This window comes from Mobula hypostoma, unplaced genomic scaffold (assembly GCF_963921235.1).
Source record: "Mobula hypostoma unplaced genomic scaffold, sMobHyp1.1 scaffold_36, whole genome shotgun sequence".
NCBI lineage: Eukaryota > Metazoa > Chordata > Chondrichthyes > Myliobatiformes > Myliobatidae > Mobula > Mobula hypostoma.
Genome location: NW_026948187.1, coordinates 2582139 through 2596547, shown reverse-complemented (window position 1 = coordinate 2596547; position 14409 = coordinate 2582139). Strand labels below are relative to the sequence as shown.

The 14409-nt window shown below is 44.3% G+C and overlaps 1 pseudogene; it reads left to right on the top strand.

The window, feature by feature from the left end:
* Positions 1–14409, top strand: part of LOC134341628 (zinc finger protein 850-like) — a 108305-nt pseudogene that overhangs the window by 10675 nt on the left and 83221 nt on the right.

Sequence of the window (14409 nt, the reverse complement as noted above, 5' to 3'; positions counted from 1 at the left end):
TTGAACAGGTCAGGACTTTATTCCTTGGAATGCAAAAGATTGAGGGGAGATTTGATTGTGATGGTGGGTTATAGATTGGGTAAATGCAACCTGGCTTTCTCCACTGAGATTGGGTGGGACTACAACCAGAGGCCATGGGTTAAGTGTGAAAGGTTAAATGTTAACGGGAACATGAGGGGAAACTTCTTCACACAGATGGTCATCTGGGTGTGGAGTGAGCAGCCAGCACAAGTGGTGCATGCAAGCTTGTTTTCAACATTTAAGAGGTTTGTGTAGGTACCTGGATGGTATGGATAAGGGAGTAGAAAGCTTAAATCAGGGGTCCCCAACCTTTTTTGCACTGCGGACTGGTTTCATATTGACAATATTATTGCGGACCGGCTGACCGGTGGGCGGGGTGGGGGGGGGCGTGTGGGTAGGGTTGTCAACAGACAAGAGTAGCAGTCAAATACGCTGGGTTTTCCCTGAAAAGACTACAATGACCATGAAGCCTTGCACAGGCACCAGTGCGCATGCGTAACTTCCGCACACGTGTACGATTTCTTTCTACAAATCGTTTTTGGCGATTCTGCTCGGTGGTGGGGGGGTGTTAATCACGACCAGAATATAGATGATAATTAGCTAATACACTCAATTTCGTTTCTAAACGGGTTTATCTAACAAATTTAATTTTAAACACAAGGCGCATATTTTCCTCGCATGAATATAGACATGTCAATTATCGGGAGGACAGGGCAGCTTGAAGTGAATTTTGAACGAACTTCCAGTAGAAGTGGTAGAGGCAGGTTCGATATTATCATTTAAAGAAAAAATTGGATAGGTATATGGACAGGAAAGGAGTGGAGGGTTATGGGCTGAGTGCAGGTCGGTGGGACGAGGTCAGAGTAGCATTCGGCATGGACTAGAAGGGCAGAGATGGCCTGTTTCCATGCTGTAATTGTTATATAGTTATATAAGTCAATAGCATCATAACATTTTAAGTATCGTTTGGATATTAAACACGCAGCACATAATTTCCGCGTATGAACATATAAAATGATTGCAACACACCAATATCGCTGAATCAGTGGGAGCCCTGGGATTGTTTTCCTGCAACAAGACGGTCCTATCGAAGGGTGACGAGAGACAGCGATACTCAAACGGGGTTCCTAATGTCCAGTATATTCCGCAATTTAGTTTTCGTTGCATTCATTGCAGAGATACGTTGGAAATGGAAGCAACGTTTTCAGTGCTTTCATGGCTACATCAGGATACTCAGCCTTGACTTTGATCCAGAATGCCGGCAGAGATGTTATGTCAAACATACTTTTCAGCCCGCCGTCATTTGCAAGCTCAAGGAGTTGATCTCCTTCCCGCGCTGACATGGATGACACATGCTTAATGGCTCAACAGTGGGCGTGACAGGGAATGAGGAAAGGTGCAGCTGACTCATATCGCCAAATCATATTGTTTCCTCGCGGCCCGGTACAACATGCTCTGCGGCCCGGTGTTTGGGGACCGCTGGTTTAAATAGTTCAGCACAAACTTGATGCCCCAAAGGGCCTGTTTTTGTGTTTTAATTTTCCATGACTGTGAGAAGAACCTGAAATAATACAAAAATTCACATTAAGTCCTTTTAACAGCTGTGTGGACTAACCAATCATCTCAGCAGGAATTCTTTACATGATGTTAAAACTGTGGCACTTTAAATTAACAGTACATAAAAGAAAATCCCAGCTGCACGTCAACAAAGGCTATTTGTGTGAGAGTGTTTCACTTACTGTGGGGCCAGGCACCCATGCAGCTCAGTGGGAAGAGGGAATAATACCAATGGAGAGAGTCAAACTGAGCCAGGTCACAAATTGGAGATGGCAGAAATGCTCCATTCTTATAGAGACATAGATATCGACATAGAATAGTACAGCACATTACAGGCCCTTTGGCCCACAATGTTGTGCCAACCCTCAAACCCAGCCTCCCATATAACACCCCCCACCTTAAATTCCTCCATATATCTGTCTAGTCATCTCTTAAACTTCACGAGTGTATCTGCCTCCACCACTGACTCAGGCAGTGCATTCCACACACCAACCACTCTCTGAGTAAAAAACCTTCCTCTAATATCCCCCGTGAACTTCCCACCCCTTACCTTAAAGCCATGTCCTCTTGTATTGAGCAGTGGTGCCCTGGGGAAGAGGTGCTGGCTATCCACCCTATCTATTCCTATTATCTTGTATGCATCTATCATGTCTCCTCTCATCCTCCTTAGCTCCAAAGAGTAAAGCCCTAGCTCCCTTAATCTCTAATCATGATGCATACTCTCTAAACCAGGCAGCATCCTGGTAAATCTCCTCTATACCCTTTCCAATGCTTCCACATCCTTCCTAAAGAACCAGAACTGGACACAATACTCCAAGTGTGGCCTAACCAGAGTTTTATAGAGCTGCATCATTACACCGCGACTCTTAAACTCTATCCCTCGACTTATGAAAGCTAACACCCCATAACTTTTCTTAACTGACCTATCTACCTGTGAAGCAACTTTCACGGATCTGTGGACATGTACCCCTAGATCCCTCTGCTCCTCCACACTACCAAGTATCCTGCCATTTACTTTGTATTCTGCCTTGGAGTTTCTCCTTCCAAAGTGTACCACCTCACACTTCTCCGGGTTGAAGTCCATCTGCCACTTCTCAGCCCACTTCTGCATCCTATCAATGTCTCTCTGCAATCTTTGACAATCCTCTACACTACCTATTAACACCACCAACCTTTGTGTCGTCTGCAAACTTGCTAATCCACCCCTCTACCCCCACATCCAGGTCGTTAATAAAAATCATGAAAAGTAGAGGTTCCAGAACAGATCGTTGTGGGACACCACTAGTCACAATCCTCCAATCTGAATGTACTCCCTCCACCACCACCCTCTGCCTTCTGCAGGTGAGCCAATTCTAAATCCATCTGGCCAAACTTCCCTGGATCCCATGCCTTCTGACTTTCTGAATAAGCCTGCCATATGGAACCTTGTCAAATGCCTTACTAAAATCCATATAGATCACGTCCACTGCAATAGCCTCAGCTATATGCCTGGTCACCTCCTCAAAGAACTCTATCAGGCTTGTTAGACATGATCTGCCCTTCACAAAGCCATGCTGACTGTCCCTGATCAGACCATGATTCTCTAAATGCCCATAGATCCTATCTCTAAGAATCTTTTCCAACAGCTTTCCCACCACAAATGTAAGTCTCATTGGTCAATAATTACCCGGAGTACCCCTACTACCTCTTTTGAACAAGGGACAACATTCGCCTCCCTCCAATCCTCTGGTACCATTCCCATGGACAACGAAAACATAAAGATGCTAGCCGGAGGCTCAGCAATCTCTTCCCTCACCTCATGGCGCAGCCTGGGGAATATTCCGTGAGGCCCCGCGGTCTTATCCATCCTAAAGTATTTTAACAACTCCAACACCTCCTCTCCCTTAATATCAACATGCTCCAGAACATCAACCTCACTCATATTGTCCTCACCATCATGAAGTTCCCTCTCATTGGTGAATACCAAAGAGAAGTATTCATTGAGGACCTTGCTCACTTCCACAGCCTCCAGGCACATCTTCCCACCTTTACCTTAATCGGTCCTACCTTTACTCCTGTCATCCTTTTGTTCTTCACATAATTGAAGAATGCCTTGGGGTTTTCCTTTACCCTGCTCGCCAAAGCCTTCTTATGCCCCCTTCTTACTCTTCTCAGCCCCTTCTTAAGCTCCTTTCTTGCTTCCCTATATTCCTCAATAGACCCATCTGATCCTTGCTTCCTAAACCTCATGTATGCTGCCTTCTTCCACCTGACTAGATTTTCCACCTCACTTGTCAGCCATGGTTCCTTCATCCTACCATTCTTTATCTTCCTCACTGGGACAAATTTATCCTTAACATCCTTCAAGAGATCTCTAAACGTTGACCACATGTCCATAGTATATTTTCCTGCAAAAACATCATCCCAATTCACACCCGCAAGTTCTAGCCTTATAGTCTCATAATTTGCCCATCCCCTATTAAAAATTTTCCTGTCCCCTCTGATTCTATCCTTTTCCATAATAATGCTAAATGCCAGGGAGCGATGGTCACTGTCCCCCAGATGCTCACCCACTGAGAGATTTGTGATCTGACCCAGTTCATTACCTAGTACTAGATCTAGTATGGCATTCCCCTTAGTCGGCCTGTCCACATACTGTGACAGGAATCCATCCTGGACACACTTATCAAACTCTGCCCCATCTAAACCCTTGGAACTAATCAGCTGTCAATCAATATTAGGGAAGTTAAAGTCACCCATGATAACAACCCTGTTATTTTTGCACCTTTCCAAAATCTGCCTCCCAATCTGTTCCTCTGTATCTCTGCTGCTACCAGGGGGCCTATAGAATACCCCCAACAAAGTAACTGCTCTCTTCCTGTTCCTGACTTGAACCCATACTGACTCAAAAGAGGATCCTGCTACATTACCTACCCTTTCTGTAGCTGTTATAGTATCCCAGACCTGTAATGCCACCCCTCCTCCCCTTTCTCCCCCCTCTCTATTGCTTTTAAAGCACTGAAATCCAGTGAGACAGGAAGAGCATCAGGGAATTGATGATCATTCCAGATACCAGCACAGTGCCCATTTAGAAGATGATTTCTCTTTCCAACTTGGGTTCAACCTCACTGTAACAGTGTGAGACCAGATCAAACCTTGGCAACTCAAGTACCCTCATCTGAAACATTGTCCTACATCCATTGATGGATTTTTGAAATCTTTTTACAGGTTAAAAACAAGAAGGAATTTGTCTCCAGGGATCTGAAACATGGAACACCAGTTTTGCTGTCTCTGTCTAGCTGTTTAAGTGGAGCAAGGGATTCAGTCGACCATCCTTCCTGCTCAGACAGTGGGAATGGATTCACTCGGTCATCTCAATTGAAGGTCCATCAGCAAGTTCACACTGGGCAAGGCCATTCATCTGTACTGTGTGTGAGAAAGGATTCATTTGGTCATCCCACCTGTGGACACACCAGTCAGTTCACACTGGGGAGCGGCCATTCACCTGCTCAGATTGTGGGAAGGAATTCACTTGCTCGTCTACCTAATGGCACACCAGCGAGTTCATACCAGGGAGCGGCCGTTCACCTGCTCGGACTATGGGAGGGGATTTGCTTTGTCATCTCACTTACTGAAACACCAGCGAGTTCACACTGGGGAGAAGCTGTTCACCTGCTCAGTCTGTGGGAAGAGATTCACTGAGTCATCTGACCTACTGGTACATCAGCGAGTTCACACTGAGGAGAAGCCGTTCACCTGCTCTGTCTGTGGGAGAGGATTCACTCAGTCATCCCACCTACTGGCACACCAGTCAGTTCACACCGGGGAGTGGCCATTCACCTGTCCAGAATGTGGGAAGGGATTCACTCGGTTATCCCACCTACAGATTCATCAGCGAGGTCACACTGGGGAGAAGCCATTCACCTGCTCAGAATGTGGGAAGGGATTCACTCGTTCATCCATCCTACAGAGTCATCAGCGAGTTCACACTGGGGAGAAGCCGTTCACCTGCTCAGTCTGTGGGAAGGGATTCGCTCGGTCATCCAACCTACAGAGTCACCAGCAAATTCACACTGGGGAGAAGCCGTTCGCCTGCTCAGTCTGTGGGAAGGGATTTACACTGTCATCCACCCTACAGAGTCATCAGCGAGTTCACACTGGGGAGAGGTTGTTCGCCTGCTCAGAATGTGGGAAGGGATTCACTCAGTCATCCCATCTACATATTCATCAGCGAGGTCACACTGGGGAGAAGCCGTTCACCTGCTCAGTCTGTGGGAAGGGATTCACTTGGTCATCCACCCTACAGAGTCACCAGCAAATTCACACTGGGAAGAAGCCGTTCACCTGCTCAGTGTGTGGGAAGGGATTTACACTGTCATCCATCCTACAGAGTCATCAGCGAGTTCACACTGGGGAGAAGCCATTCACCTGCTCAGAATGTGGGAAGGGATTCACTCGGTCATCTACCCTACAGAGTCATCAGCGAGTTCACACTGGGGAGAAGCCGTTCACCTGCTCAGTCTGTGGGAAGGGATTCACTCGGTCATCCGACCTACAGAATCATCAATGAGTTCACACTGGGGAGAAGCCATTTACCTGCTCATTCTGTGGGAAGGGATTCACTCGGTCATCCACCCTACAGAGTCACCAGCGAGTTCACACTGGAGAGAAGCCATTCACCTGCTCAGTCTGTGGGAAGGGATTTATACTGTCATCCACCCTACAGAGTCATCAGCAAGTTCACACAAGGGAGAGGCTGTTCACCTGCTCAGACTGTGGGAAAGGATTCACTCGGTCATCCCACCTACTGGCACACCAGTCAGTTCACACTGGAGAGTGGTCGTTCACCTGCTCAGAATGTGGGAAGGGATTTACTTGGTCATCTGGTCTCCTGAAACACCAGCGAGTTCACAATGGGGAGAAGCCATTCACCTGCTCAGAATGTGGGAAGAGATTCACTCAGTCATCCAACCTACAGAGACATCAGCAAGTTCACACTGGGGAGAAACTGTTCACCTGCTTAGAATGTGGGAAGGGATTCACTGAATCATCCCAACTACTGGCACACCAGTCTGTTCACAATGGGAAGTGGCCATTGTTATGAATCCCGAGGTTTCATTTGCTGTGGACTGTCATTTTAAGAGAGAGAGCGAGATTAAGAAGGTGAATCAGTCTGACTTGCAGCTTGTTTAGTTTTAACCAAGGACGCAGACACTCAAAGTCAGATGGAGACGGAGGAAAAATGGAAGGATTGAAAAAAGGGAACTAGTGGCCAAGGGTCACTGTTTAGAACTCTTCTATGCCCACAAGGGTGGGTTAATTATCGATTCAGCGAACATCGAATGTGTGTTTATCACCTCGTTTGATCCATAGGAGTGGATCGGATTTGGGGTACCCTGTGAAGACCACTTACATGTTAACCCTTGCCTGGGTGTGGTCTGGTAATTCACCGGAAGACGACATCCCTTGTGACAAGTCACTTTAGGATAATTCGTAAGTGGATTTGGAACAAAGACGGATAAAATCTACAGCGACTGTTATCTCATTTTACCACCGTGGAACCTGTGGAATTAGACATAATTGCCTTCTCTCGACATTTACCCGGGATTACAAATATCTCTCTCTCATCACCTATTCCATGGATGAACTGAACTTTCGTACTTTACCATCACAAGACTCTAAGCCTTGTTTCCCCCAAGCTCAATAGTCTGGGAGTTATATTTACACACATATATACACATAACACTGTTAACTTTTGTTTATTTTTCTGAAGTTACTATATTATAAGTAGATACTAATAAAGATAGTGGATTTAACATCAAAACCAAATTCCAGGTGTAGTCTACTGGTGCTGGTTCATTTCTAAAATATTACTGTTCGTAACAAAATTGGGGTCTGCGTCCAGGATATGAACAAAATTGGGAGTGTATTGATTAATTATCGATTTCATTGGGGAAATCCTTTTTGATTTACTTGTGTGTGGAAAATCAGCAGCAACGGATGTTGATAGATTTCTGCAAGCGCCAACCTCTGAGGCGTTAGAGGACGCCAGAAGGATTGAGTTGCCGAGAATTGCTAAAAAGTTAAAACTTCCTAAGGTGAAATCGACAGTGAGGAGGTCACAGATGCAGAGGATAGTAGCTGAGTATTTTGTATCTGAGGATGTGTTTAAAGTGGAAGGGTTGGAGCTGTTTGCTGAAGGTAAACCGAGTGAGCTTGAGCTCCAGTACAAGTTAGAAAAATTAAAGATGGAGAATGTGGAAAGACAAAGGCAGGATGAGGATAGACGAAGGCAGTTTCAGGCTGAAGAGGCAGAGAAGCCGAGAGAAGAAGCAGAAAGACAGAGGCTGTTCGAGTTAGAAAAGATAGAGAAATCACAGAAAAGGGGTCTAGCCTTAGACTGTGGTGATAAGTTTGAAGCCAGTCAGGAAGTTAAATTGGTACCTCCATTTGACGAGGCAGAAGTTGATAAATACTTTGCATTTGAGAAGTTTGCTCAGAGTGTAAAGTGGCCAAAAGAGGGTTGGCCTATTCTCTGACAAAGTGTAATTCAGCGGAAGGCTCAGCAAGCCTATTCTGCTTTGACAGTTGATGAAGCAGCTGATTATGACACAGTGAAACAGGCTGTGCTGAAGGCTTACAAGTTGGTCCCAGAAGCATACAGGCAAAAGTTTAGAAATTTGAGGAAATCTGTGAATCAGAATTATATGGAATTTGCTCATGAGAAGTTTGTGTGTTTTGACCACTGGTACACATCTAAGAATGTAAATGATCATTTTAACAGCTTGAAAGAGTTGGTTTTAACTGAAGAATTTGAAAGGTGCGTCCCTGATGACATAAAGATGCATTTAGATGAAAAGGATTCTGCCAGTTTGCAGGAGTCTGCTCGATTAGCAGTTGAGTTTGTTTTAACTCACAAGTTTACCCCTAATAAGAGCTTCCAAAAGAGTATCAGGGATAACCAGGGTAAACCAGAAATTTAAGCTGGGATGAGTGACAAGAGTAAGGATGGAGGGAAGCAGTTGAAGTAGAAATATTTTGTTCTTACTTGTTACTATTGCAAGAAAACTGGTCATGTTATGGCTAATTGTTCCATCCTGAAGAAGAAAAAGGAAAAGGAGACAGTCCCAAATGCCTGTGATCAATATGTTGAAGCACCGATAAACCCACAGGGTACTGAACATTCTGTTGAGGCTCAGTTAAGGACTGAGAGGTCTGACTGAGTTAAGAAGGGATTTGATCATTTTGTGTCAGATGGGTTTGTATTAGTAAAGGAAGGATCAACCACGGTACCAGTGAAAATTCTTCAAGATACTGGGGCTTCTCAATCACTTATATTAGACAGTGTTCTAAAGTTTGGTGCTGAGACTAACATTGGTGAGGTAAATCTTATTAAAGGCATTGGGGGTGGCATGGTTTCTGTGCCATTGCACGGGGTAACTTTACAGTCAGGGTTGGTTTCGGGACCTGTTAAGATCAGATTATGCTCCAGTTTACTGGTGGAAGATGTTACATTGCTGTTAGGGAATGACCTGGCAGATGGTAAAGTTGTTCCTGCAGTGCAGTTGACAACTAAGCCAACCACTGACGATCCACAGATGGACTTTAACATTTATCCTTCCTGCGCAGTAACTTGAAGTATGGCTAAGAAGTCTGCCAATGCAGACAGTTCTGTGCAGCACGATTCCGATACCCATGTCAGCCAAAAATTGGGATTCAGTTTATGATGACCTGTCAGGCACTTTTCTGCCTTCATTGTTTCAACAGGATTCAGGTGGTAAGTCTGATGAGAACATTTTATCTCAGTCTAGGAAGGAGTTTATAGCAGAATAGAACCGAGACCCTGATATTGAAGCTTTAAAAGAAACAGCTCTGTCAGATAATGAGATTGAGAAAGTACCAGTTGGCTATTATCTCAAGGATGGAGTGTTAATGAGGAAGTGGAGGCCACCTGCTATACCTGTGAGTGAGGAATGGGCAGTTGTTCACCAAGTTGTAGTCCCTAAAGTCTATAGGACCAAAATTTTAACTTTGGCCCACGGTATGCCCTGAGGTGGTCATTTCGGAGTGAATAAAACTGTAAACAGGATTATGAAAGAATTTTACTGACCTAATTTGAGGAAAGATGTTGTGACCTTTTGCAGAACCTGTCACACTGGTCAAGTTGGATGTAAACCTAATCAGGTCACCCCAGTGCCCCCACTCCGGCCCATACCTACGTTCGGTGAACCCTTTTCCAAAGTTATAGTGGATTGTGTTAGCCCATTGCCAAAGACTGAATCTGGCCATCAGTGTTTGCTAACTATTATGTGTACTGCATCCAGATTCCTGGAGGCAATACCTCTCAGAAATATTAAAGCTAAAACTGTGGCGAAGGTGCTTACCAAGTTTTTTACTTTATTTGGTTTACCTAAAGAAATCCAGTCTGATCAAGGAAGTAATTTTACATCTGGATTGTTCCAGCAGGTAGTTTATGTACTGGGAGCTAAACAAATTACATCGTCTGAGTACCATCTGGAATTGCAAGGGGCTTTAGAAAGATTTCATTCTACCCTCTAAACAATGATTAAGACATACTGTGTTGAAAATGGAAAAGACTGGGATGAAGGAATACATTTGCTTTTGTTTGCAGTAAGAGAGTCGGTACAGGAATTACTGGGCTTTAGCCCTTTTGGACTTGTATTTGGTCATAGAGTGAGGGGAACTTTGGCCTTGTTAAAGGAACAGTGGATTGATGGGGATGTACTTGTTAACCTGTTAGACTATGTTTTGAAGTTCAAAAATAAAGTACACCAAGCCTGTAGTCTAGTGAGACAAAATTTAAAGATTTCTCAAAACAAAATGAAGTGTTGATTTGATAAGTGGGCTTGCGAAAGAAAATACCAGGTGGGGGATAAGGTGCTTGCCTTATTTCCAATGTTGACAAATCCACTTCAGGCGATATTCAATGGACCGTATGGAATAGTTTTTCAAAGTAATGATGTGGATTATGTTATTAAGACACCCAACCAATGTAAACTAACACAGGTAGTACACATAAATATGATAAAGCCTTATTGGACAAGCAGGCACCATCTGTGAGTGTTGTCAAAATATATGAATCTGGCAACCCTGATAATGAAACAATTGACTCGTCTAAGGCTACGTCCACACTAGACCGGTTAAATCCGTAACCAAAGCATTTTCTCTTCGTTTTGACCCTCTGTCCACACTGAAACAGTGTTTTCCTCCCTCAAAAACAGAGATTTTGTATAACGCCCTCCTGAGCATGTAAAGTTGAAAACGCCGATTGTGCAGTGCAGTGTGGACGGGCTAAACAGATATTTTTAAAAACGCTGTCATGACGTGCCGGAACAGATGGCGGCAGCACGGCATTTCATTGTTTTCTTGAACGCAACCCCCCACACAACCTAACAATTTCAGAACAGACAGAAACAATACTGAAGCCAGAAGAGTTAGAAATGTACTTACCAAATACTTTGACCTATTGCTTACTGAATAAATAAGTATACTAACTTTGCCCTGTTTTCTGTCCTTGCTTGTGTGAAGGTAGTTTAGCTATTTATGCAAGTACTTCTTTGACAATAGATGTGTAATGGCCCAATGTAACGTTGTATGGAAATACAAGATAACACTGATGCAGATATGTTTTATACATTTAACAAGGCGCTTTATTTGTCATGGACCCTTCTGGCAATCCCCCACCTTACTATTTATCTCAGGAATTGGGCTTCAATCCCCTCGTTTAATTTCTAATCATTCTCAGGTTCCACTACCTACACATACCTGCTTTCTATCAGAAAATGCAGGATAAAGGAAGGATGTGGAAGCATTGGAAAGAGTACAGAGGAGATTTACCAGGATGCTGCCTGGTTTAGAAAGTATGCATTATGGTCAGAGATTAAGGGAGCAAGGGCTTTACTCTTTGGAGAGAAGGAGGATGAGAGGAGACATGTTAGAGGTGTACAAGATAATAAGAGGAATAGATAGAGTTGATAGCCAGCTCCTCTTCCCCAGGGCACCACTGCTCAAAATACAAGAGGACATGGCTTTAAGGTAAGGGATGGGAAGTTGAAGGGGGATATTAGAGGAAGGATTTTTACTCAGAGAGTGGTTGGTGCGTGGAATGCACTGCCTGAGTCAGTGATGGAGGCAGATACACTAGTGAAGTTTAAGGGAGTACTAGACAGGTATATGGAGGAATTTAAGGTGGGGGCTTATATGGGAGGCAGGGTTTGAGGGTCGGCACAATATTGTGGGCTGAAGGGCCTGTACTGTGCTGTACTATTAAAATGTTCTATGTTCTAAAGACCCTGTGATCACAACAAGGAGCTGCCAGTTCATTGGTCGACTCTGGTGTGAGTAACCTCATTTCATGGTTCTTAGGGCCATTAGTTCTAAGTCTAGCATCGCTCCTGGATTCTCTCCAAACCCAAGACTTCAGCTAAAGACTCTCCTGGAAACCGATTCCATGCTCGCTATGGCGATAATGCCTTCTGACTCTGCCCCCGCGCCCGTGTTCTGCACTTGGGTTCGTCCACCACCATGCTCATGTTACATGATTAAGTATTGCTTGTGCAAACATTCAATAGATGCAATGGTCACCTTTGCCCAGTAACTCGTTCTATTGCACATGTTAAATACAGAAAAATAATACACAAAGACATGGCCAAGGTAAAGGCAAACAAGTGAGGTAACAGCAAATTTCACTTTTGCCCAGTAACAAGCCTTATTGCATTTAGTTGTAGCTGTTGTCCCTTACATCGGTGAAGAGACTATGGCTGCAGAAAATGTTTCTGGACAAATGTGCACCAAGTACACCTTTTCCTCTTCGCTTGTTTTTGTGTGTCTTGCGCATGCCCAGAAGGAGGAGATTCACCCAAATATCCATTCTAATGTGGACAGAGGTATTTTGAAAATCGCCTGGTGTGGACGTCTATTGTTTTTATGCCAAACCGACGTTTTCAAAATTATCCAGTCTAGTGTGGACGTAGCCTGAGACTTTTTACAAGCCAAACATGGTCTCAGTTAGGCTAATGAACTCAGTTGTTCTAGAAAACATTGATAACAAGTTGGCTCATCTGCAGCCAAAGCAAGAACAACAGCTGAAGGAATTAATTCTGAAGTTTATAGATTTATTTCACGATGTTCCCAAGCAAACCACGGTCGCAGTACATGACATAGATATTGGTCAAGCCAAACCGACTAAACAACACCCATATCACATGAACGTAGAAAAGTGTAAATTGGCTGAGCAACAAATTGAATATATGCTGAAAAATGGTATTTTTAGGCCTTCAAAATCAGATTGGCGCTCACCCTGTGTTATAGTGCCCAAACCTGATGGTAGTGTTAGATTTTCCACTGATTATAGGAAGGTAAATGCAGTAACAAAAACATAGAAACATAGAAACATAGAAAATAGGTGCAGGAGTAGGCCATTCGGCCCTTCGAGCCTGCACCGCCATTTATTATGATCATGGCTGATCATCCAACTCAGAACCCAGCCTTCCCTCCATACCCCCTGACCCCTGTAGCCACAAGGGCCATATCTAACTTCCTTTTAAACATAGCTAATGAACTGGCCTCAACAGTTTGCTGTGGCAGAGAATTCCACAGATTCACCACTCTCTGTGTGAAGAAGTTTTTCCTAACCTCGGTCCTAAAAGGCTTCCCCTCTATCCTCAAACTGTGACCCCTCGTTCTAGACCTCCCCAACATCGGGAACAATCTTCCTGCATCTAGCCTGTCCAATCCCTTTAGGATCTTATACGTTTCAATCAGATCCCCCCTCAATCTTCTAAATTCCAACGAGTACAAGCCCAGTCCTCAGATTACCGTTCGCCTTTTTCACCGCCTGCTGTACCTGCATGCCCACTTTCAATGACTGGTGTATAATGACACCCAGGTCTCGTTGCACCTCCCCTTTTCCTAATCGGCCACCATTCAGATAATAATCTGTTTTCCTATTTTTGCCACCAAAGTGGATAACTTCACATTTATCCACATTAAATTGCATCTGCCATGAGTTTGCCCACTCACCCAACCTATCCAAGTCACCCTGCATCCTCTTAGCATCCTCCTCACTGCTAACACTGCCACCCAGCTTCGTGTCATCCGCAAACTTGGAGATGCTGCATTTAATTCCCTCATCCAAGTCATTAATATATATTGTAAACAACTGGGGTCCCAGCACTGAGCCTTGCGGTACCCCACTAGTCACCGCCTGCCATTCTGAAAAGGTCCCGTTTATTCCCACTCTTTGCTTTCCTGTCTGCTAACCAATTCTCCACCCACACCAATACCTTACCCCCAATACCGTGTGCTTTAAGTTTGCACACTAATCTCCTATGTGGGACCTTGTCAAAAGCCTTTTGAAAATCCAAATATACCACATCCACTGGTTCTCCCCTATCCACTCTACTAGTTACATCCTCAAAAAATTCTATGAGATTCGTCAGACATGATTTTCCTTTCACAAATCCATGCTGACTTTGTCCGATCATTTCACCGCTTTCCAAATGTGCTGTTATCACATCCTTGATAACTGACTCCAGCAGTTTCCCCACCACCGACGTTAGGCTAACCGGCCTATAATTCCCCGGTTTCTCTCTCCCTCCTTTTTTAAAAAGTGGGGTTACATTAGCCACCCTCCAATCCTCAGGAACTAGTCCAGAATCTAACGAGTTTTGAAAAATTATCACTAATGCATCCACTATTTCTTGGGCCACTTCCTTAAGCACTCTGGGATGCAGACCATCTGGCCCTGGGGATTTATCTGCCTTCAATCCCTTCAATTTACCTAACACCACTTCCCTACTAACATGTATTTCGCTCAGTTCCTCCATCTCA